At 49.2% G+C, this 21106-nt stretch overlaps 1 long non-coding RNA gene and 1 pseudogene across 2 annotated transcripts in view; one reads left to right on the forward strand and one right to left on the reverse strand.

Moving 5' to 3' along the window:
- The window catches only part of LOC310697712, a 1172922-nt gene that overhangs the window by 499336 nt on the left and 652480 nt on the right, over positions 1-21106 (reverse strand). The window lies entirely within an intron of this gene.
- LOC310697821 (cathepsin L2-like) overlaps positions 1-21106 on the forward strand; it is a 106603-nt pseudogene that overhangs the window by 54127 nt on the left and 31370 nt on the right. Inside the window, exon 6 of the transcript XR_014530130.1 lies at positions 4564-4695. The product of XR_014530130.1 is annotated as a cathepsin L2-like (transcript). The remainder of the gene's footprint in view (positions 1-4563; positions 4696-21106) is intronic.

The following is a 21106-nucleotide window of genomic DNA, read 5'->3' on the forward strand; positions in this document are numbered from 1 at the left end:
GGGCCTCAGACGTGAGGGATCCGGGCTGAGAGTTGACAGATTGATGGATACTTGTTGAGGATCGAGACCGGGAAAGGGGGGGGGGCGAGAGTCTGGGAATCCAAAGGGTGTATAATTATATGCTGTTTTCTGTTATTTTGTTTTGTAAATAATATAAAAATTGGGAAATCTGTGGAAGGGAAATGGGGTCGTCTTTAGAAAAGTACGTAAAGGATGGGTATTTTGGTTTAAACTGAGGTTTATAAGTTAAATTTGGTTAACTAAAAAGAATCAAGTAAAATATTAATAAGGTAAAGGAGGGAGATAAGAACTTGCTGAGTAAACTATTGAAGTTGGAATGCAGGAGGGGGAGGTGTGGGGAAGTCCAGGAAAGTGGTTAAGAAATTAGGGATTTGAAATTATATGTGTTTGTATTTGTGTTTGTATGTTTGTGTTGTGTATTGTTTGTGTGTGTGTAAACTTTGAAAATTCAATAAAAAATTTATTTTAAAAAAAAGTTTGTTCTGGGTATAAGCTTTTGTGTGCATGCACACTTCTTCAGATACCTTAGCAGCATACATACAGGCATTCTCCATTTCAGTCAAGTTGTGTGGGATCAATTCCAATCTGTTACCTCCGAGGATGTGGACAGGCTGCTTGGACGAGTGAAACCAACCACCTGTCTCCTTGATCATCCTGGCTTATAAAAGCTAGCCGGGAAGGGCTGGGCGATGGGCTTCGTGGGGTGGTGAATGCTTCCCTCCGTGAGGGAGCCTTCCCAGACCCGCTGAAAGAGGCGGTTATTAAACCGCTTCTTAAAAAACCATCTTTAGACGCGGCCACAATGGCCAACTATCGCCCAGTCTCAAATCTTCCATTCTCGGGCAAGGTGATTGAGCGAGTGGTTGCTGAACAGCTCCAGGCACGCCTGGAAGAAGTGCACCATTTGGATCCCTTCCAGTCGGGATTCAGGCCTCATCATGGGACTGAAACTGCCTTGGTCGCACTGGTTGATGATCTCCGGCAGGCTAGGGACAAAGGTGAGAGCGGTTTCCTAGTTCTGCTGGATCTCTCAGCGGCCTTTGATACCATCGACCATAACATCCTTCTGGACAGTCTTGAGGGGCTGGGAGCTGGGGGCACTGTCATACAGTGGTTCCGCTCCTTCCTCCTGGGCCGTGTTCAGAAAGTGGTGGTGGGGGATGAGTGTTCAGACCCCTGGGCTCTCACTTGTGGGGTGCCTCAGGGTTCTGTCCTCTCCCCCATGCTTTTCAACATCTACGTGCAGCCGCTGGGAGAGATCATCAGGGGGTTTGGGCTGGGTGTTCATCAGTATGCGGATGATACCCAGCTCTACCTCTCTTTCAAATCAGAACTAGTGAAGGCGGTGAAGGCGGTGAAGGTCCTATGTGAGTGTCTGGAGGAGGTTCGAGGATGGATGGCAGCTAACAGATTGAGATTGAATCCTGACAAGACAGAAGTACTGTTTTTGGGGGACAGGAGGCGGGCAGCTGTGGAGGATTCCCTGGTCCTGAATGGGGTAACTGTGCCCCTGAAGGACCAGGTGCGCAGCCTGGGAGTCATTTTGGACTCGCAGCTGTCCATGGAGGCACAGGTCAAATCCGTGTCCAGGGCAGCTGTTTACCAGCTCCATCTGGTACGCAGGCTAAGACCCTATCTGCCTGCGGACTGCCTCGCCAGAGTGGTGCATGCACTGGTTATCTCCCGCTTGGACTACTGCAATGCGCTCTACGCATTGAAGGTGACCTGGAAACTACAACTAATCCAGAACGTGACAGCCAGACTGGTGACTGGGAGCGGCCGCCGAGACCACATAACACCGGTCTTGAAAGACCTACGTTGACTCCCAGTACGTTTCTGAGCACAATTCAAAGTGTTGGTGCTGACCTTTAAAGCCCTAAACGGCCTCGGTCCAGTATATCTGAAGGAGCGTCTCCACCCCCACCGTTCTGCCCAGACACTGAGGTCCAGGGAAGCTTTTCATAGAATCATAGAGTTGGAAGAGACCACAAGGGCCATCGAGTCCAACCCCCTGCCAAGCAGGAAACACCATCAGAGCACTCCTGACATATGGTTGTCAAGCCTCTGCTTAAAGACCTCCAAAGTAGGAGACTCCACCACACTCCTTGGCAGCAAATTCCACTGTCGAACAGCTCTTACTGTCAGGAAGTGCTTCCTAATGTTTAGGTGGAATCTTCTTTCTTGTAGTTTGGATCCATTGCTCCGTGTCCGCCTCTCTGGAGCAGCAGAAAACAACCTTTCTCCCTCCTCTATGTGACATCCTTTTATATATTTGAACATGGCTATCATATCACCCCTTAACCTCCTCTTTTCCAGGCTAAACATGCCCAGCTCCCTTAACCGTTCCTCATAAGGCATCGTTTCCAGGCCTTTGACCATTTTGGTTGCCCTCCTCTGGACACGTTCCAGTTTGTCAGTGTCCTTCTTGAATTGTGGTGCCCAGAACTGGACACAGTACTCCAGGTGAGGTCTGACCAGAGCAGAATACAGTGGCATTATTACTTCCCTTGATCTAGATGCTATACTCCTATTGATGCAGCCCAGAATTGCATTGGCTTTTTTAGCTGCCGCGTCACACTGTTGGCTCATGTCAAGTTTGTGGTCAACCAAGACTCCTAGATCCTTTTCACATGTACTGCTCTCAAGCCAGGTGTCCCCCATCTTGTATTTGTGCCTCTCATTTTTTTTGCCCAAGTGCAATACTTTACATTTCTCCCTGTTAAAATTCATCTTGTTTGTTTTGGCCCAGTTCTCTAATCTGCCAAGGTCGTTTTGAAGTGTGATCCTGTCCTCTGGGGTGTTAGCCACCCCTCCCAGTTTGGTGTCATCTGCAAATTTGATCAGGATGCCCTTGAGTCCATCATCCAAGTCGTTGATAAAGATGTTGAATAAGACCGGGCCCAAGACAGAACCCTGTGGCACCCCACTAGTCACTCTTCTCCAGGATGAAGAGGAACCATTGATGAGCACCCTTTGGGTTTGGTCAGTCAGCCAGTTTTAGTGTTTGATGTATTGCAGTATTTTAATGTTTTTTTGGAAGCCGCCCAGAGTGGCTGGGGAGGCCCAGCCAGATGGGCGGGGTATAAAGAATATATTATTATTATTATTATTATTATTATTATTATTATTATTATTATTATAACTTTTTAATATGGTTTTGCACTATATGGTTTTATGTACTAGTACTGTAAAGCGCACACGCATGCACACACAAAATATTTTTATGTTGCACTGGATGTGCTTGGCTTAAAGGTGGGTTCTGTGCCTGAAAACGTTGGAATTCTGACCCTCCACATGCGAAAAACCAGGATCTTTATATCAAATCGGATGGTTGGGGAAGTTTGTACAATTACAGAGCTAGCCCATCTATGAGGCAGAGTGAGCGCAGGAGCAGAGGATGCTGCTGTTGCTCCATCTAGCTCAGTATTGTCTACACTGACTGACAGCAGCTCTGCAGAGTTTCAGGCAGAGGGGTCTCTCTCTCCCAGCCCCACCTGGAGGTGCCATCAGGGATTGAGCCGATGTGGTAAATGCTCTGCCACTGAGCTACACTCCTTACCTTGTTTATAAAGTAAGATTCTAGTCCTCATGGGCCTGATTTAAAGAGGAAGCTGTATTATAGGAAGTCAGGCCATTGGTCTATAACATGGGTAGGCAAACTAAGGCCCAGGGGCCGGATCCAGCCCAATCGCCTTATCAATCCGGCCCGTGGATGGTCTGGAAATCAGCGTGTTTTTACATGAGTAGAATATGTCCTTTTATTGAAAAGGCATCTCTGGGTTATTTGTGGGGCCTGCCTGGTGTTTTTACATGAGTAGAATGTGTGCTTTTATTTAAAATGCATCTCTGGGTTATTTGTGGGGCATAGGAATTCATTCTTTTTTTCCCTCCCCCAAAATATAGTCCGGCCTACCACATCTTCTGAGGGACAGTGGACCAGCCCCCTGATGGAAAAGTTTGCTGACCCCTGGTCTGTAATATATACCTCATGATTGTCTACACAAAGGGCTCACCCACACTTCTACCTGTGTGCCACAGAAAGTGTGGTCCAAGTGCTCTCTCCCTTGCCCTGCTCCTTTCCGAGGGAAAACTGGCGCTTTTGGTGATCAATTGGAACAAATGGCAATCCAGGGAAAACCCAAATTGCCTATTGAGCGCTAAAGAGCAGTTTTCCTTGGGATGGCAGGACAAGCCCTGACTTTCTACAGCACTTCTCCATACCACTTCCCTCTTTGGAATTTATTTCCTTTTTTAAACCCAAAAAGCTTCCCATTGGAAAGTCATACTTGACACACAAAGTAGATAACTAGATTTCAGCGTGATGGTGGTGTTGGAGTGTTTGTGCAGCTGACTATGGTCTACTCTGAGTAGTCTCAGTTGGTCATTTTTATTTTATTTGTTTATTAAATTTGTATTTATGTTAAATATGTCACCTACATTCATATCGGAGGATCTACTGCAAGTAAGGCTCACATTGGATGAAGCCCCCTTGGGTGCGCCTTCCTCTCCGCTTTGCCCCTTTCTGATCCTGCCTCACTCCAGATCTCTTCTCCTGCCACGGGTATTTGACAGCTCCTTGTGTACCCAGCTGGTGAGCCACACCATGCTGGCGGTTGGTTATGGGATGCTCCAGGACGGTGGAAACAACATGGCTTATTGGATCCTAAAGAACAGGTGACCAAAGGAGTATTTGAGCCGGGGCCGGAATGGTCGGGAAAAGCACAGAGGAACATCAGAGAAGCCCTTCTGTGAGGGCTGGCCCACCCATGAGGTGAGGTGAGGGAACTGCCTCAGGCTGCAGGATCCACAGGGCAGCAGTTCCAGCCTCTATAGCGGCCCCTTGGCTATGGGAAGCTTGTCTCCTCCCACCCTTGGTGGTGGGACACCATTGAGTGGTTGCCTCAGGTGCCCAAATGTCTTGGGCCATCTAGGTCATTGCGCCATCTAGTCCAGCCTCCTGTTCTCACAGTGGCCAACCAGATGCCCCCAAGCCTGGGAGCAGGATTTGGGCACAAGAGCAGCCCTCTTCTCCCCTCATGGTCGCCAGCAAGTGATTGTTATGAGAATTATAAGGTCTAAGATATAAAATAAATGTTCATAAATGTACCAGGCAAGCACATACATAAATCTATAGTCCACATGTCTGAAACAGTACAGGAAAATAGTCCTGAATCCATTTTGACTCTCCCAAATTGACCTCAAATATTTCTCTGCAGTGAGGAAGGAAATGAGAAAGCCTCCCCACTGTCTCTTTGCTCACAAATCCTGTCTTAAGGGCATATTTGTGCATGAATAGGGTGAGCCTGTGACCTGGATTCAGGAACTAAAGTATTTACCATTACAAAAGAATGGCCAGGCTGCCCAGGCAATGCAATCAATGACCATTAACAGTGTTATGTACTGAATTGAATAGGATCCAAACTGCAGCAGTCTGATTGGTCCTAGAACAATAGGATTCAGAATGCAGCAGTCTGATTGGTCCTAGAACAATGCAGCAGTATGATTGGTTGGCAGGAACCACCCAATCATGCTCCAGAGATAAGTGAATCCACAACCTGATTGGCTTACAGTAGAATTCCGGGATTAGCCAATCATGTGCAGCCCATTGTGTAAATAATGTATATAAAGCAGATACTGTGAGGGGACTTTCATTCATTCCTCCTCACCACTATGAGCTGAATAAAGAGCATGAAATCACTTTGCGACTCTGAGTATATTTCAAACAGGTATCCTGACAGACAGGATGTCTGCTGTAGACCGCTTCCTGTGATGTATGTCTGCTAGAGACACCTCTTTCCGTGATGTATGTATGATGTTTTGGGGGGTGGTCTTGAGCTACAGGGTGGGCAATTTCAAAAGTCTACATAAGGGCTTGCACACCATTGTTCTGGGTTCCTCCACCCTCCTGCATGTGGGGAGTGGGGACCCTGTTGCAGCAGTCTAATACAGTAGTACCTCGGGTTACAGAGGCTTCAGGTTATGCAATTTCAGGTTGCGCACCACGCCGAACCCAGAAGTACCAGAATGGGTTACTTCTGGGTTTCGACGCTCGTGCATACATGCATAATAATAATAATAATAATAATAATAATAATAATAATAATAATAATTTTTATTTATACCTTGCCCTCCCCAGCCAAGACCGGGCTCAGGGCGGCTAACAACCAATAATAAAAACAAGTTGATTAAAATACAATTTAAAAAGCAAGATTAAAATACAACATTAAAACATTAAGATGCAGCCTCTTCACAGGAGGAGAAAGGAAAAAGAAAGAGGGGGAGGGAATCAAACTGATTCTAAGCCAAATGCCAGGTGGAACAACTCTGTCTTACAGGCCCTGCGGAAAGAAATCAGATCCCGCAGGGCCCTGGTCTCATGAGACAGAGTGTTCCACCAAGCCGGAGCCAGTGTTGAAAAGGCCCTGGCTCTGGTTGAGGCTAATCTAACTTCCTTAGGGCCCGGGACCTCTAGGGTGTTGCTATTTATGGACCTTAAGGTCCTCCGTGGGGCATACCAGGAGAGGCGGTCCCGTAGGTACGAGGGTCCTAGGCCCTGAAGGGCTTTAAAGGTCAAAACCAGCACCTTAAATCTGACCCTGTCCTCCACCGGGAGCCAGTGCAGCTGGAAAAGCACTGGGTGAATATGCTCCCATGGCAGGGACCCCGTGAGGAGCCTCGCTGCAGCATTCTACACTCGCTGGAGTTTCTGGGACAGCTTCAAGGGCAGCCCTGCGTAGAGTGAATTACAGTAGTCAAGCCTGGAGGTGACCGTCGCATGGATCACTGTGGCCAGATCGGGGCAGGAAAGGTAAGGGACCAACTGCTTGATGCGGCAAAGGTGGAAAAATGTTGCCTTGGCTGTTGCTGTAACCTGCATCTCCATGGAAAGGGAGGCATCAAGGATTACACCCAAACTCTTAACGGAAGGCAATGGCACTAATTGGGCCCCCACAAGAGAAGGGAGTTGGTCCCTCATCCCCATACCATCCCGACCCAGCCAGAGGACCTCTGTCTTTGAAGGATTTAATTTCAATCGGCTCCCACGAAACCATCCAGCCACAGCTTCCAAGCATCTGGTCAGTGTGTCCAGGGCCGAGTCGGTATGGCCATCCATCATCAGAAGAAGAGACTTAGTCTCTTAGAAGAGACTTAGCAATCAGCCAGTCATCCTTGGTAAATTGAGAGAAGATAATTGTCAGGGAACTGACATCAGAGGCACGGGAGAAGGAGAGGGTCTCTGATTCTGCAGGAGAAGGTCCCAGCGCTAGGGGGAGACTCAGCTGGGAAGGAGGGGAAGAGAATGAGTGTAACACCAGGGATCCAGGAGAGCAACGGGACAGGGAGGTGCAGGGGCTCCAGGACTCTTCGTTGGAAGTTAGTGAGGAGAGCCCAAGCACCCCGCTGCCCACGCCCACCCTGCGCAGGAGATTCCCGCGCAGTGAGAGGCGGAGACGCTTAGGCGTCAAACAACTCTTATGTTGGCAGCGCTTTAAGAAACGCCCACAGACAGATTCTAAGAGTGACTAAGGGCAGCCACGCTGAGATGGGCTGCGCAGTCCGGAGGGTTTAACCAGGCAATCCGATGCTCAAACGGGGCAGGATTACGCACGAGTAACTCCCAACCACTACAGCAATCTGTCTGTCACTGAAAGTTGCTCGTGCGCAACAAGCAGAAGGGGGCATCATGAGTAAGACCGGAGAAGTCGGAGCCACGAGAGGGGCGGCTGGAGGCCAATCGCTGGAGGAGAGAAACCGCGACTTGGAAGAGCACATAGCCATCCTGACGGCGAGGCTGGACGAACGACGGTCGCTGGATGCTCAGGGGAAACCCACCCCCATAGCGAGGAAGGTACCGGGACTGGTGCACAAGTTTGGGGGAAAGCCTCAAGAGTATGGGGCGTTTAGAACAGAAATAGAATATGCCTTGAAGCTGCAGCAAAACGATTTTGAAAATGACGCAGCCAAAGTTGCTTATATTGTGGGGCACTTGCAGGACGGGGTGAGAGAGTGGATTTGACCGCTTATGGCGACGCAGAATGACGCCATGGAGGATCTATCGAAATTCTTTCAGGCGATGGATGCTATGTTCAGTAGCGATGTGCAGCAGAGTGTGACCAAACGGGAACTGCTGAGCTGTAAGCAGGGAGAAGGGTCAGTTAGAGACTATTGGTCACGTTTTGCCATGATCAACCAATTTCATCGCCTGGGGTGGCAGCTGGACTCGGAACCCATACAAATGCTATTTGAGGAGGGGTTGTCACCAACGGTCAAAGACGAGCTTTCGCGCGCACCCCGCCCACAGTCTATGGATCAGCTGACCAAGGCAGCCCTTGCGATTGGCGTAAGACAGGAAGCGCGGGCTCAAGAGAGGCGGGAAGGGAGAGAGCAGGAGCAGCGTTGTCATGACTACCGCATTCCTAGAATACCTAGGCAGCCTTCCCCGCCGGCGGAGCCAATGGAAATAGGCGGTGTGCGCGCCCAGGAAGTTTCAAACTCCAGCGAGAGTCGCAAAAAGGAGGGAAAGGATGTAAAAACGACCAAGAAATGTTTCCTTTGCCAACGGCCAGGACATTTTGGCATAGTCTGCCCACAAAGAAAGGCCTGGCAAGGAATGGTGGGGGCCGTGGGGGGCGAGGAGGAGGAACCCCAGACTCCGGAGCAGGGAAACGGAAACGCTTGGCTGCCAATCAGCACATTTTCGCACCGCAGGCGTGGGCGTGCGCTTCAGCCGCAGTGGACCTGGACGCGGTACGTCGCGCGCTGCAGACGGACCCGTTCGCGCAATCCAAGATGGAGGAGGTGCGGAGAGGCACAGCGAAGGCCGATGAGTTCCAGATACGCGACGGCCTGCTAACCCGAAAAGGTGCTCTCTGTTAGGATATTTCCGTTCCACCTTAAAAGGGAGCAGGCTTTGTAAGTTACAGAGTCTGCGCATGTCCTGTTCACAGGATGTTTATGTTTGCTATTCCTTTCGATTTCAGTCGGTCAGAGACGCTGACTCAGAACGGTCATGTTTTTCTTTGTTCTGTTCAACGCTAAATAAAGTCTGTAAATATGCTCTTCTGCTCTTCTGCGGTGCAAGCTTTCTGGCTGTGTTTCTGCTGATAAACAGTGTGCACAAGCCTGGAATGTGTCAATCTATTTCTAAGGCTTTGTGTCGCTAACTGCTGGATCTGCCTATCTACGGTAGATCGATGGACGGCCGGCAGCAGGCTTGGGGCCATGAAGGACTATATCTCCCTGGCAGTTTCCCAACAACAAGGTTTCGGGCCCAGGTTCACAGCACCTACAGGAGAGTAAAGCTGCAACAGACTGCGTTTGAGAGGTATGTCAAAAGCGAAAGAGAGGTTTTCTCTGTTTACCTCGGAAGGAGTCTTTGATCTCCGGCAGGGCTTAATTGGCCTGGGAGCCGAGCCAGAGAGTTCGTGATTAATGAGCTGCCAAGATAAGGAATCTCTGAAGTTAAAGGCTCACGGCTCAAGTAAAAAGCTGGAAATGGAGTTTTTCCAAGCTTATGGAAATGCTGACTGTCCTAAGTTACATGGGCAGAATTATGAAACCTGGGCAAAATGGTGTGAAAGTTTGCTGCGTCAGTTTGGGGTGTGGCATACCGTTTCTGAGCCCCCCCCCCCGGTTCCTCTGACAGAGAAATGGAAAGGCCATAATTCGAAGGCCATTGACGTAATAGTCTTATCCGTATCTCTTGAGGAAATTAAGACGCTGGCTGGCAACACCACTGCACGTGGGATGTGGGATGCTTTGAAGAAAGCCCACCAGCCAGTCATCCCAGCCCAGAGTTTGACTGCATCGGAGGTCCTAGCTGTTTCCCAGAATGCGAGTGAATGCAGGGATGCTGAGGGCACCGGTTGCAAGCTGCAGGGGGAGCTGACCATCATGTCATCCCAGGCAGCATTCCAGCCTCCAGGGGGAGCCAAGGAGTCAGCAGCTGAGAGCTCTGTTTCTCGTGGGAACCAAGGTCATCGTCTTTGCAGAGGCCGGAAGGCCAGAGGTAAACAAAGACAGATGCCTGCAGATGGCCAGAAGCAGAGGGAGGGTGAAGAGCCCGCGCCAGGGAAAAACAAGGCTATGTTTGCTGGCACAGCTTCACCAAAGGCTAAAGGCACGTCTGCTGACCAGAAGCAGGGGGGCAAGCTGCAAAAGCCCACGCCAGTGGAAAACAAGGTTTTGTTTGCTGGCACAGCTTCACCAAAGGCTAAAGGCACGTCTGCTGGCCAGGAGCAGGGGGGCAAGCTGCAAAAGCCCACACCGGTGGAAAACAAGGGTTTGCTTGCTGTAAAGACTGCTCCAACAGCCAAAGGCAGATTTATTGTTGATTCAGGTGCGAGCCGCCACGTCACGAAGGACCACCACCTGTTTATCTCCTTCAAGCCTCAGGAAGGTGAGATCCACCTGGCTGATGGAAGGACGTTGCAAATTGCAGGAGAAGGGACTGTGAAACTTGCAAGTCTGCACACTACCATCAGTAATGTACTTTATGTTCCGGGAGCTGCTAGCAATTTGCTAAGTGTCCCACAGCTTACTGGGCGTGGTTTTCAGATTTCCTTCAAGAGGAGTGTCTGTGTCATCAGTAAAGGCAAAGAGGACTATTTGCATGCAAAGTTTATGGATGGTTTGTTCCATATAACTTATGATGACACTGTTGCTGTATCTAATGCTGATTCTTGTTGTGTTGCACAAACTAACAAAGTTCTTGATGCAGGTTGCATTCACGATGCGCATCGAAGGTTTGGTCACCTCTCTTGGAAGGCACTGGCCAAGATGCCAGAGGTGGTTGAAGGTTTGAGCATCAAACCCTGTAAATTTCACATGAAATGTGTATCTTGTGCAGAGAACAAGGTGAAGGTTGCTCCAAAAGGCAAGGAGTCTAGCAGGCAGGCTTTCAAGCCCTACCAGCTAGTGCATGCAGACCTGGTTGGGCCACTTACGCCCTCTTTAGGAGGAGCAAGGTACTTCATGGTTCTAATTGATTCTTTTTCCAGGTACATTCATGTGTTTTTGCTCGAACAGAAATCGCAAGCGTTTCCGAAGTTTAAGGCATTCTGTGCTTGGTTGGAGAATGCTCATGGTAAACGTATCGCCTCTTTGTTTACTGATCGAGGCGGGGAGTTCACTTCTCAGCAGTTTGAAGCTTTCCTGACTGAGAAGGGAATCCAGCATGACATGTCAACGCCCAGATCGCCGTGGATGAATGGGCTTGCGGAGCGAGCAAATCAGACATTGCTGCAAGGAATGAAAACCTTGTTGCATGATGCCAATCTCCCTGATAAGTTTTAGGGAAAAGCTTTGGGGAATTTGGTTTACTCCTTTAATCGCAGATTGTCATCACCCATTGGCTGTACCCCCTATGAGAAGATGTTTGGCAAGAAGCCCAACATCAAGCACATGAGAATTTTTGGTTCTGACATGTGGGTACGCACCCCACAAACCAACAAGCTTGGGAAGCGTGGGGCACATGGTTTGTTCATGGGGTACGAAAAAGGTGCATACAGGGTATGGATGACTAACTCTAAGTCCATTAAGTTCACAAGGAGTGTTGAGTACAATCCTAAGTGGGGGGAAAATGTGGGAATTTTCCAGAGTTACCCAGAGGAGGATGAAGGTGATGTCAAGCAAGCAGCTAAAGCTGAGGAAGCTGCTGAGGATGAGGATGAGGATGATGATGATGATGATGATCAGAGTTCGGATTCCAGTTCAGTGGGCGGCGCTGCTGCTGGTGTCAGTGACAGTGATGACACAGCAGACTACAAGAGCGCAAAGGCCTCAGTCAGACCATCTGATGCGTCTGACAATGAACTGGAAGAACCACTGTTCACCATTGGTCACTTTTCTCCTAAGAAAGAGGATATGAGTCAAGAAGACTTGCGTCTAGTACGTAGGTCTGAAAGGGCGACCAAAGGCAGACCTGCAAAGAGGTATGCTGATGAGTTTGCTAAGACAGCAACTGCTGTTCTTAGTAGCTCAGAGAAGGTGTGGGAACCTTCCAGCTTCAAAGAGGTTCAGGAGTTAACCTCTAAAGATGCTGAGCCTTGGCTTAATGCCATGAAGGCTGAAGTTGATTCCTTGAACAGGAACCAAACTTGGGAACTGGTACCGGTAGTCCCAGGAATGAGACTGGTTGGCAGCAAATGGGTCTTCAAGGCCAAGACAGACCAGAATGGCAAGGCAGTCAGACACAAAGCCAGATTGGTTGCCAGAGGTTTTTCACAGGTACCAGGACAGGACTACCACGAGACCTACTCACCCACAGTCAAATATGAGAGCATTCGGCTGATGCTCAAAATCGCTGCGGAGGAGAAACTGCATGTTTCCCATTATGACATTAATACAGCTTTTTTGTACGGGATTTTGAATGAGGAGCTGTTCATGCTTCCACCTGATGGGATGGAGATACAGAAGGGAATGGTCTGTAAACTGCGGAAATCCTTATATGGTCTCACGCAGAGTGCCAGGTGTTGGAACACAAAACTCACTGAGACGTTGCTTTCTCTAGGTTTTCACCAGGGCAAAGCTGATCCATGTGTGTTTGTCAAGGAGGAGGGGCAAAGCAAACTGTATTGTTTATGTTTTGTTGATGATCTTCTGATGTTTTGGAAGAATCAGGCTTTTTATCAAAGCACCCTAGCTCAGCTGAAGGAGCACTTTGACCTGAAGGATCTTGGTGAGGTATCCAACTATCTTTCTCTGCAGGTGGAGAAGGACCAAGCAGGTAATTTTCTGGTACACCAAACACAGAAAATTGCTGATGTATTAACCAGGTTAAATTTGGTTGATGCAAACCCAGCAGACACACCGATGGTGACAGGTTACCAGGTAGACAGTACTGCTGAAGCGTTTTCAGACACAACGCTGTACAGATGCATTCTAGGCAAGTTGAATTTCATTGCCAGATGTTCAAGACCTGACATAGCTGTAAGCTGTAATCTGCTTAGCAGACATGCCAACAGTCCTACGGTTCAGGATTGGAAAGCTCTGAAGCGCATAGCCCACTATTTGAAAGGGACTATGCACTACAGGCTGAGGTTCACCAGTCAGAAGACTGGAGGTCTTGAAATCTTTGCAGATGCTAGTTTTGGAAGTGACACCACGGATGGTACAAGCACTTCTGGATTATGCTACATGTACAACCACTGCCTGTTTGACTGGTTGTGCAAAAAGCAGACAACAGTGAGCCTAAGTTCCTGTGAAGCAGAACTCAATGCTCTGTCATTTTCACTCATGGATTTTGAATGGTTGATGCAACTGTTTAAGGACATCGGGGTTTCTGTGAAATGTCCTATACAAGTGTATCAAGACAATAGATCTCGTTTGGCTTTGCTGAACTCGGAGAGTTGCAAGCAAAGGACCAAGTACTTGCAGATTAAGCTACATCGTGCAAGGGAGTGTATTCAGAAAGGACTTATTCAGGTGTCCTACATGCCAGGAAATGAAATTCCTGCTGATCTGTTGTCTAAGGTTGTTAATAGAGAACAACTTAAGGTTTATGTACAAAGGTTGCAATTGGGTTGAACCACAGGTACTACAGGTTACACGGAAAGGGGGAGGATGTTAGGATATTTCCGTTCCACCTTAAAAGGGAGCAGGCTTTGTAAGTTACAGAGTCTGCGCATGTCCTGTTCACAGGATGTTTATGTTTGCTATTCCTTTCGATTTCAGTCGGTCAGAGACGCTGACTCAGAACGGTCATGTTTTTCTTTGTTCTGTTCAACGCTAAATAAAGTCTGTAAATATGCTCTTCTGCTCTTCTGCGGTGCAAGCTTTCTGGCTGTGTTTCTGCTGATAAACAGTGTGCACAAGCCTGGAATGTGTCAATCTATTTCTAAGGATTCGTGTCGCTAACTGCTGGATCTGCCTATCTACGGGAGATCGATGGACGTCCGGCAGCCGGCTTGGGGCCATGATGGACTATATCTCCCTGGCAGTTTCCCAACACTCTCTACGTGCCGGGGGACGATCTCCGCGCGAAGGTTCTGCAGCAGTTGCACAACGCACCCAGCGCGGGTCACTTCGGCAAGGAAAAGACGGCGGACTTAGTAGCCAGAGACTTTTGGTGGCCCCAGATGCGAGGAGAGGTCGCGGATTACGTCGCCAGGTGTGACACTTGTCAGAGGTCCAAGCCAGTGCACAAGAAGCCAGCGGGACTGCTGGAACCGTTGGAGACGCCACTGCAGCCGTGGGAGAGGGTGGCGCTGGACTTTGTTACTGATCTGCCCAGTTCGCGAGGCAAGACGGCGGTGCTTGTGGTTGTAGACCTGTTCATCAAGATGGCGCACTTCATTCCTTGCGCGAAGGTGGTGACAGCGGAACAGACCGCCATGTGTTCAGGGTGCACGGCTTGCCACGGTCCATCCTGTCCGACCGCAGTCGCCAATTCATTTCCGGTTTCTGGTAGAAGCTCCTCGGCATCCTGAACGTCAAGATCAACTTAGCGTCGGCGAGACACCCGCAGACCAACGGCCAAGCGGAGAGGGTCAACGCCATCATGCAGCAGTACCTGCGATGTTACGCCAATCAACAGCCTGCGACTTGGGTGGACTACTTACCGATGGCCGAGTTTGCCTACAACAACACGAAGCACGCGTCAACGGGGGTGACACCGTTCTTCGCCAACAATGGGCGGCATCCCAGAACCTTCCCGGGGTTGGAGACGACGGCGCAGGGGGAGCCGCAGGGAGCTGAGCATTTAGCAGCAGAATTGCAGGAGGTCCACGAGGAGCTCCGACGGCACTTGGAGCTAGCTAAACACGCCTACAAAGTGCAGGCAGACAGGCACAGGAGGGCAGGGGAAGACATCCAGGTGGGGGATTGGGTATGGTTAGCAGCCCAGGCGGTACCGGCCAAATCGTTAGCTAAGAAGAAGCTAGGACACAAGCAGTTAGGGCCGTACCAAGTTGAGGCCAGGATCAACCCCGTAGCTTTTCGGTTGACCCTCCCGGAAGGTTCCAGAATGCATCTGGTCTTTCATAGGTCGGTGCTTACACCCTACAAGGCCCCACACAGATTTCAGGAGGCAGGGACGGCACCAGAGCCACCCAGAAAGTCACCGGGGGGGGGGGAAGTCACCGAGGGCCGCGACACTCAACGAGGTCACGGAAATTCTGGACTCGAGATGGGGGGAGGAGGGAGTAGAATACCTCCTCGCCAGAGAAGGTACCCCGGCCAGTGCCGAGTTCCATGCGCTCTTCCCACACAGGCCCATGCCAGCGGAGTATTTTGACGACTGGCTATTTACGCCCACACTTTCAGACAGCACTTTCTGGGGGTTCTCCTCAGCAGAGGAGACCACGCCAGAGTCGAGCCCTCCAAGGGGATCGTGCTCGGGGGTGGACACGGACCGCTCTTACTGGTGGGACGATCAACCAGAAGAGGACTGACGCAGGAGGTGGCTAAGGGGGCCTTGGCAGGCAACATCGCCTGAAGTAACAGAGGGAGGGGAGGACATGGATGTGTTGGGGGAGGATCCCGGTTTCGAGCACACATACACTGAACTGGAAGCAGAGGAGATCGACGTCGACGAACTGTATCCAGTTTCCACCCCCGCAGCAATGGAGCTCCCGGAACCTGCGTCCGAGCAGCGGGAGGGGGGAAGGGGGGGCTTCGAGGGGGGATGGATGTCAGGGGTTCAGGGACAGAGGCACAGGGGAGGCAGGAGATGGAGAGCGATGGGGATGAATCGCAGGACAGCGAGGAAGAGGATGACAATGACTCAAGGCATTCCATGAGTCTTTTCAGCGAATCAGAGGATTCCCAGAAGGGGGCGCCGGTGGTCAAGGCAAGGGGAGTCCCAGGGGGGACGTGTCAGGAGCAGGGGGCCAGTGGGGGATCCCAAAGTGGCAGCTGGGCGTCTGGACCGGCCTCCCCGCCAGAGTGCAGCGAAGGGGGAGGAGGTTCCAGTGTATCAGGAGAAGCAGCTCCGGCAGCAGAAAGGAAAGGGGGGTCGGAGCAAGCCACCCTCCCGGAAGGGGAGGGGAGTAGTGAAGGGAGTAGTGTAACTGTCAAAAGAAAGGTTAGAGGTTGGGCGCGCGCGTCAAGTTCAAATGTGGAGGCGCGCGGAAGAACAGGGAGCCCGGAGGAGGAGCCAAGTCCCAAAGCCCGCAGGAGGGAGGGAGAGCAGTCTGGGGATTCCACGGCAGGGGAATCCAGGAGGGGCGAAACCCCAGCGGGCAGGAAGACCCTGCGGAAAAGGAAAGAAAGGAAGAGGTGGAGCAGCGTAAGCTTATTAAACTGGTGCAGGGGAGGGACTGATTCAGAGGGGACTTCAACGGTCTAAGGCAAAGAGACGTGGGGCTGCACGCCTCGGTTGTGGAACCAATAATGAACTGCAATAAACATCCTTGTATATAAGAAGAACTTGGCGTTGGTCTTTTGTGAGCTGAGACCTGAGGCAGCCCTGACATACGCGAATATGTAAGAGGGTGTGACCGCTGCCAGAGGGACAAAGGGGAACGCACGGTACCAGCGGGTTTGCTGGAACCCTTACCCACACCCAACAAACCCTGGGAGGTGGTGTCAATTGATTTCATGACAGATTTGCCCAAATCGAGGGGGGAAACAGCAGTGATGGTAGTAGTCGACTTGCTAACCAAAATGTGCCATTTCATCGCCTGCTCACATGTGGTGACGGCGGAAGAAACGGCACGGTTGTTTGTAGAACACATTTTCAGGCTGCATGGCGCCCCCTTGAGGGTTCTGTCAGACCACGGAAAACAATTTACTTCCCGGTTCTGGAGGAAGCTCATGAGCCTACTGCAAGTCGAGGTCAGCTTCTCGACCGCGAGACACCCAGAAACCAATGGGCCACGGGGTTTATCTGTTGAGAAACTAGCATTAGCAGAATTTGCGTACAATAACGCTGAACATGTATTCACAGGAATGAGTCCATTTTTGGCCAATTATGGGTGTCATCCCAGGGCATTCCCGGGTAATGAGGAACAGAGCTGGAGTGTGTCCGCAGCTGAGCAGTTTGTGGAAGAAATGGAAGCGTTACATCAACAGCTCAAGATTAACCTAGAAAGGGCCAAAGCCAATTACAAGAAGCAAGCAGATAAACACCAAAGGGAAGGGGAAACCATAAGGGTGGGGGATCGTGTGTGGCTGTCCACTCAAGGGTTACCCTTTAAGGGAGGGTGCAAGAAGTTGCAGCCCAGACGAATGGGGCCATTTGAAGTCATACAACAGATAAACCCCGTGGCGTTCAAGCTCAGGTTGCCCGACAACATGAAAATACATCCCGTGTTCCACAGGTCCTTACTCTCACCACACAGAGTGGGGCGGGGATTCGAGGGGCGGGAGGTAGAAGTCACGCCACCACCACAGGTAGAAGAAAGGGAACACCAAAGTTCGGCCGCAGAGATAGTTGATTCAAGGTGGCGAGGTCGGCAAGTGGAGTACTTGGTGGCGTGGGAAGGAGAGCCCTGGTCAGAAAACACGTGGGTGCCCGCAGAGGCAGTTGGCGATGAGCATATGGTGGAAGTGTTCCACCGACGGTTCCCAGATAAGCCCCAGCCCTTAGAGCGATTCTGGGAGGAACAATTCGGTACCACAGAGGAGGAAGAGATTTTCGAAGGGTTTTCAGAATCCGAAGAAGAATCGGATTGGGAGGGTCATTCCTTGGGTGGGAACCTTAGCAGGTGGGAAGAGGTTTTCGCACCCACAGATGAGGAGGACAGCTCATTCCGGGGTTTTCTTGGCTCACCGACCAGAGCAGAGGCTACAATAGAGCCCACAGGTAGGAGGGGGAGTGAAGGGGGCCCTGGGAGGGAGGTGGATGTCAGGGAACTGACATCAGAGGCACGGGAGAAGGAGAGGGTCTCTGATTCTGCAGGAGAAGGTCCCAGCGCTAGGGGGAGACTCAGCTGGGGAGGAGGGGAAGAGAATGAGTGTAACACCAGGGATCCAGGAGAGCAATGGGACAGGGAGGTGCAGGGGCTCCAGGACTCTTCGTTGGAAGTTAGTGAGGAGAGCCCAAGCACCCCGCTGCCCACGCCCACCCTGCGCAGGAGACTCCCGCGCAGTGAGAGGCGGAGATGCTTAGGCGTCAAACAACTCTTATGTTGGCAGCGCTTTAAGAAACGCCCACAGACAGATTCTACGAGTGACTAAGGGCAGCCACGCTGAGATGGGCAGCGCAGTCCGGAGGGTTTAACCAGGCAATCCGATGCTCAAACGGGGCAGGATTACGCACGAGTAACTCCCAACCACTACAATAATTTCCCAACATCTCAGAATAATTTAAAAAGGTAAGGTTTCAATTTTATATTACTATAGCTGATGAGTGTCATCAGCATATTGGTGCCAACCCAGCCCAAAGCTCCGGACAATCTGGGCAAGGGGGCGCATAAAGCTGTTAAAAAGCATCAGGGAGAGGATTGCGCCCTGCGGCACTCCACACACCAAGGAGTGGCGTGAAGACATCTCCCTCCCTAGTGCCACCCTCTGTCCCCGACCAGAGATAAAAGAGCACAGCCATTTACGGGCTATGCCCTGTATCCCCACGTCGGCGAGTGAATGGGATATGAAAGACGAAATGGTTAAATCAAGAATATACACTGGGCTAAAGATCTGGGACATAATATTGAAATAAGTGCATGAGAAAAGCTGTGGAAGGTAGATATGAAATATACTGCTTGGTATGCTTTAAAAGTAAATTACATGAAAATTACATGTATTGCGGACTTCCAGAGCAGCGCGCCAGAGAGACGGGTGGAGATCCACGCTCCTGCAATCTCGAGGTGGACCTGGTGCCAGAGAGGGAGAAACGAGGGACTAGGCGTAAGTTACCTCAACCTCAGGGGGGGGGGGGACCTGAGGGCAGAAGCCTAAGGCAGCGCAAAAGAAGAGGTTTCCCAATATTATAGAACAAAGAAACTGAAATAGAAAGACAAGGGGAAGACCTTTGCGCAAAGAGGCAAAACCACTCTTTGGTACAAACGCTCCAATTCCCCGGCACGGCAGCGCTGAACTCTCCTATAAAATAGAGACTGTGAAAAGCAAATGCCTCCCCCGTAAATAACTGAAAGAGAAGATAATAACTGGAAAACCTCTGCCTGTTTAGTGGAGGGAGGGGGAGGCAGGAAGAAACAGTTTGTAAAGAGAACTACAGAACTGAACAGATAACAGAGAAGGGGGCCGTGCGCCTCATGCAAAAACCCTCTGTTAATAACTGCACAAGGTGTTTTAAGAAAAGCATGTCTAGATACACCAGATTGAGCAAAAATAACGAACTGAAACTAGAAATTAGAAAAATTAGGAAAAACTAGAAGAGGGAACTACTGGAAGACTTTATAATGGACTAAAAACTGTAGTGGAAATAAACGACTAAAAAACAGACCCGCTGAGGAAAAATAACCTGAGAAATCTGACATACCTGAAAGAGGGGAGAGAGAGGTGTGGGCTGCTGAGTCACGGGAGCCCTCCGCCATTCACGGAGACTGCTAGAGGCAAGGACAGGAAGAGAAGACAAGGAGGAGTCTCTAATGATCCCAGAAAGAGTTTCTAAAGGTTCCAGAAAGAGAAACTCAGGGGAGGAAAGAAGATATAGTGACGCGTGTGGCTGGTAAGGGCAATTACAACCAGAAAAACACACTAATAGAGAATAAAGCACCACCTATTGGATATAATAGAGACTACAGCACCACCTATTGGATATAATAGAGACTACAGCACCACCTATTGGATATAAATAGAAAGACAAGAACAATTTTAATCCTGAGGAAACTATCAATTCATTTTATAACCAAAGGGACATAAAACGAAATGGACACATAAATAAAAAATTAAGGGAATTCCCAGGAAAGAAAACGCTGAAACAAGGAAACTATAAAGAAAGGAAGAATAAAATAATAATAATAACACAACAGCCTGATGGGATCAAAGAAAATATCAAATTTGAGTGGTGCCAGCACATCGCAAAGTTACCAAAGAAGAATATCACTAGTAGAAAGTGAAAGTCACATGGACATGAAAGAAATATTAGCAGCAATGGAAAGAATGGAGAAAAATCTAGGAGAAAAAATAACAGCTTTGGATAAGCATAAGAATGCTTGACGGGAAGATGGAAAGTATGGGGGCGAAAATAGAAGAGAATTCTAAAGTGATAATGGACCTCTCAACCCAAGTGAACCAACTGACAGTGAAACACCAAAATCTAGATTTAACAGTCCAGGAGACCAAAATAAAAGTACAGAAACAGGATGAAAGTATGAAAAAGAGGTTGCAAGAACAAAGAGAAATGAAAAGACACCAAGAAAAAAATAAAGAAGAAATAGATGAACTGAGGAAGATTCAGGAAGACACTTGGGATTCCTTGGCCATCTTACAGATGAAACAAAAATAAATTATTCTTTGAGTGCGCGGTGTCAAAGAAAACCAAGATGAAGACATATTTACAAAATTGACAAAGACAATAGCAGAATGGCTGGGGGTCCAAGAACAAGAGATGATATTGGACATTGAAAAAATATTTAGAATAAAGGTGGACAAGACCAAAACAAGGAAAGGACCTGGAGACTGCTTGATGTTTTTAAATTCAAGACTGCTTAGAGACAAACTACTATTGAAAGGTAGGACAGATCCACTCTGTATAGAAGGGAGGCAGGTAGAATTTATGAGAGAAATTCCAGCACGCCTGTTGAGGCGGAGAGACAATTATAGATTCATGACATCAGCGCTAAAGAAAAACAAAATAAGGTTCAAATGGGAATTCCCAGAGGGACTGTCATTTACATATAAAGACAGGAGGAGATCCTTCAGATCAGTAGAAGATACAAAAATCTTCTGGAGGAAGTACTGGGAGGAATTGGGAGGAGAAAAACTGGTAGAGTGAAGCAAGAAGGACAAGACCGAAACTTTCATTTCCTTCTCAATGTGACCTTAGGACAATAGCATATTCTGGACTATAACTACATAATAACAGTAAAGTTGTGAGTATTTTAAACAAATAAAGGATTATGAGACTGAAATGTATTTCATGGAATATTAATGGATTAAGCAGTAAATTTCAGAGAAATCAATTAGAATGTATATTAAAGAAGGAAAAATGGGATGTCATATGTATACAAGAAACACA

Source organism: Podarcis liolepis (assembly GCF_965112155.1).
Source record: "Podarcis liolepis genome assembly, chromosome: W".
In the NCBI taxonomy this organism is placed as follows: Eukaryota; Metazoa; Chordata; class Lepidosauria; order Squamata; family Lacertidae; genus Podarcis; species Podarcis liolepis.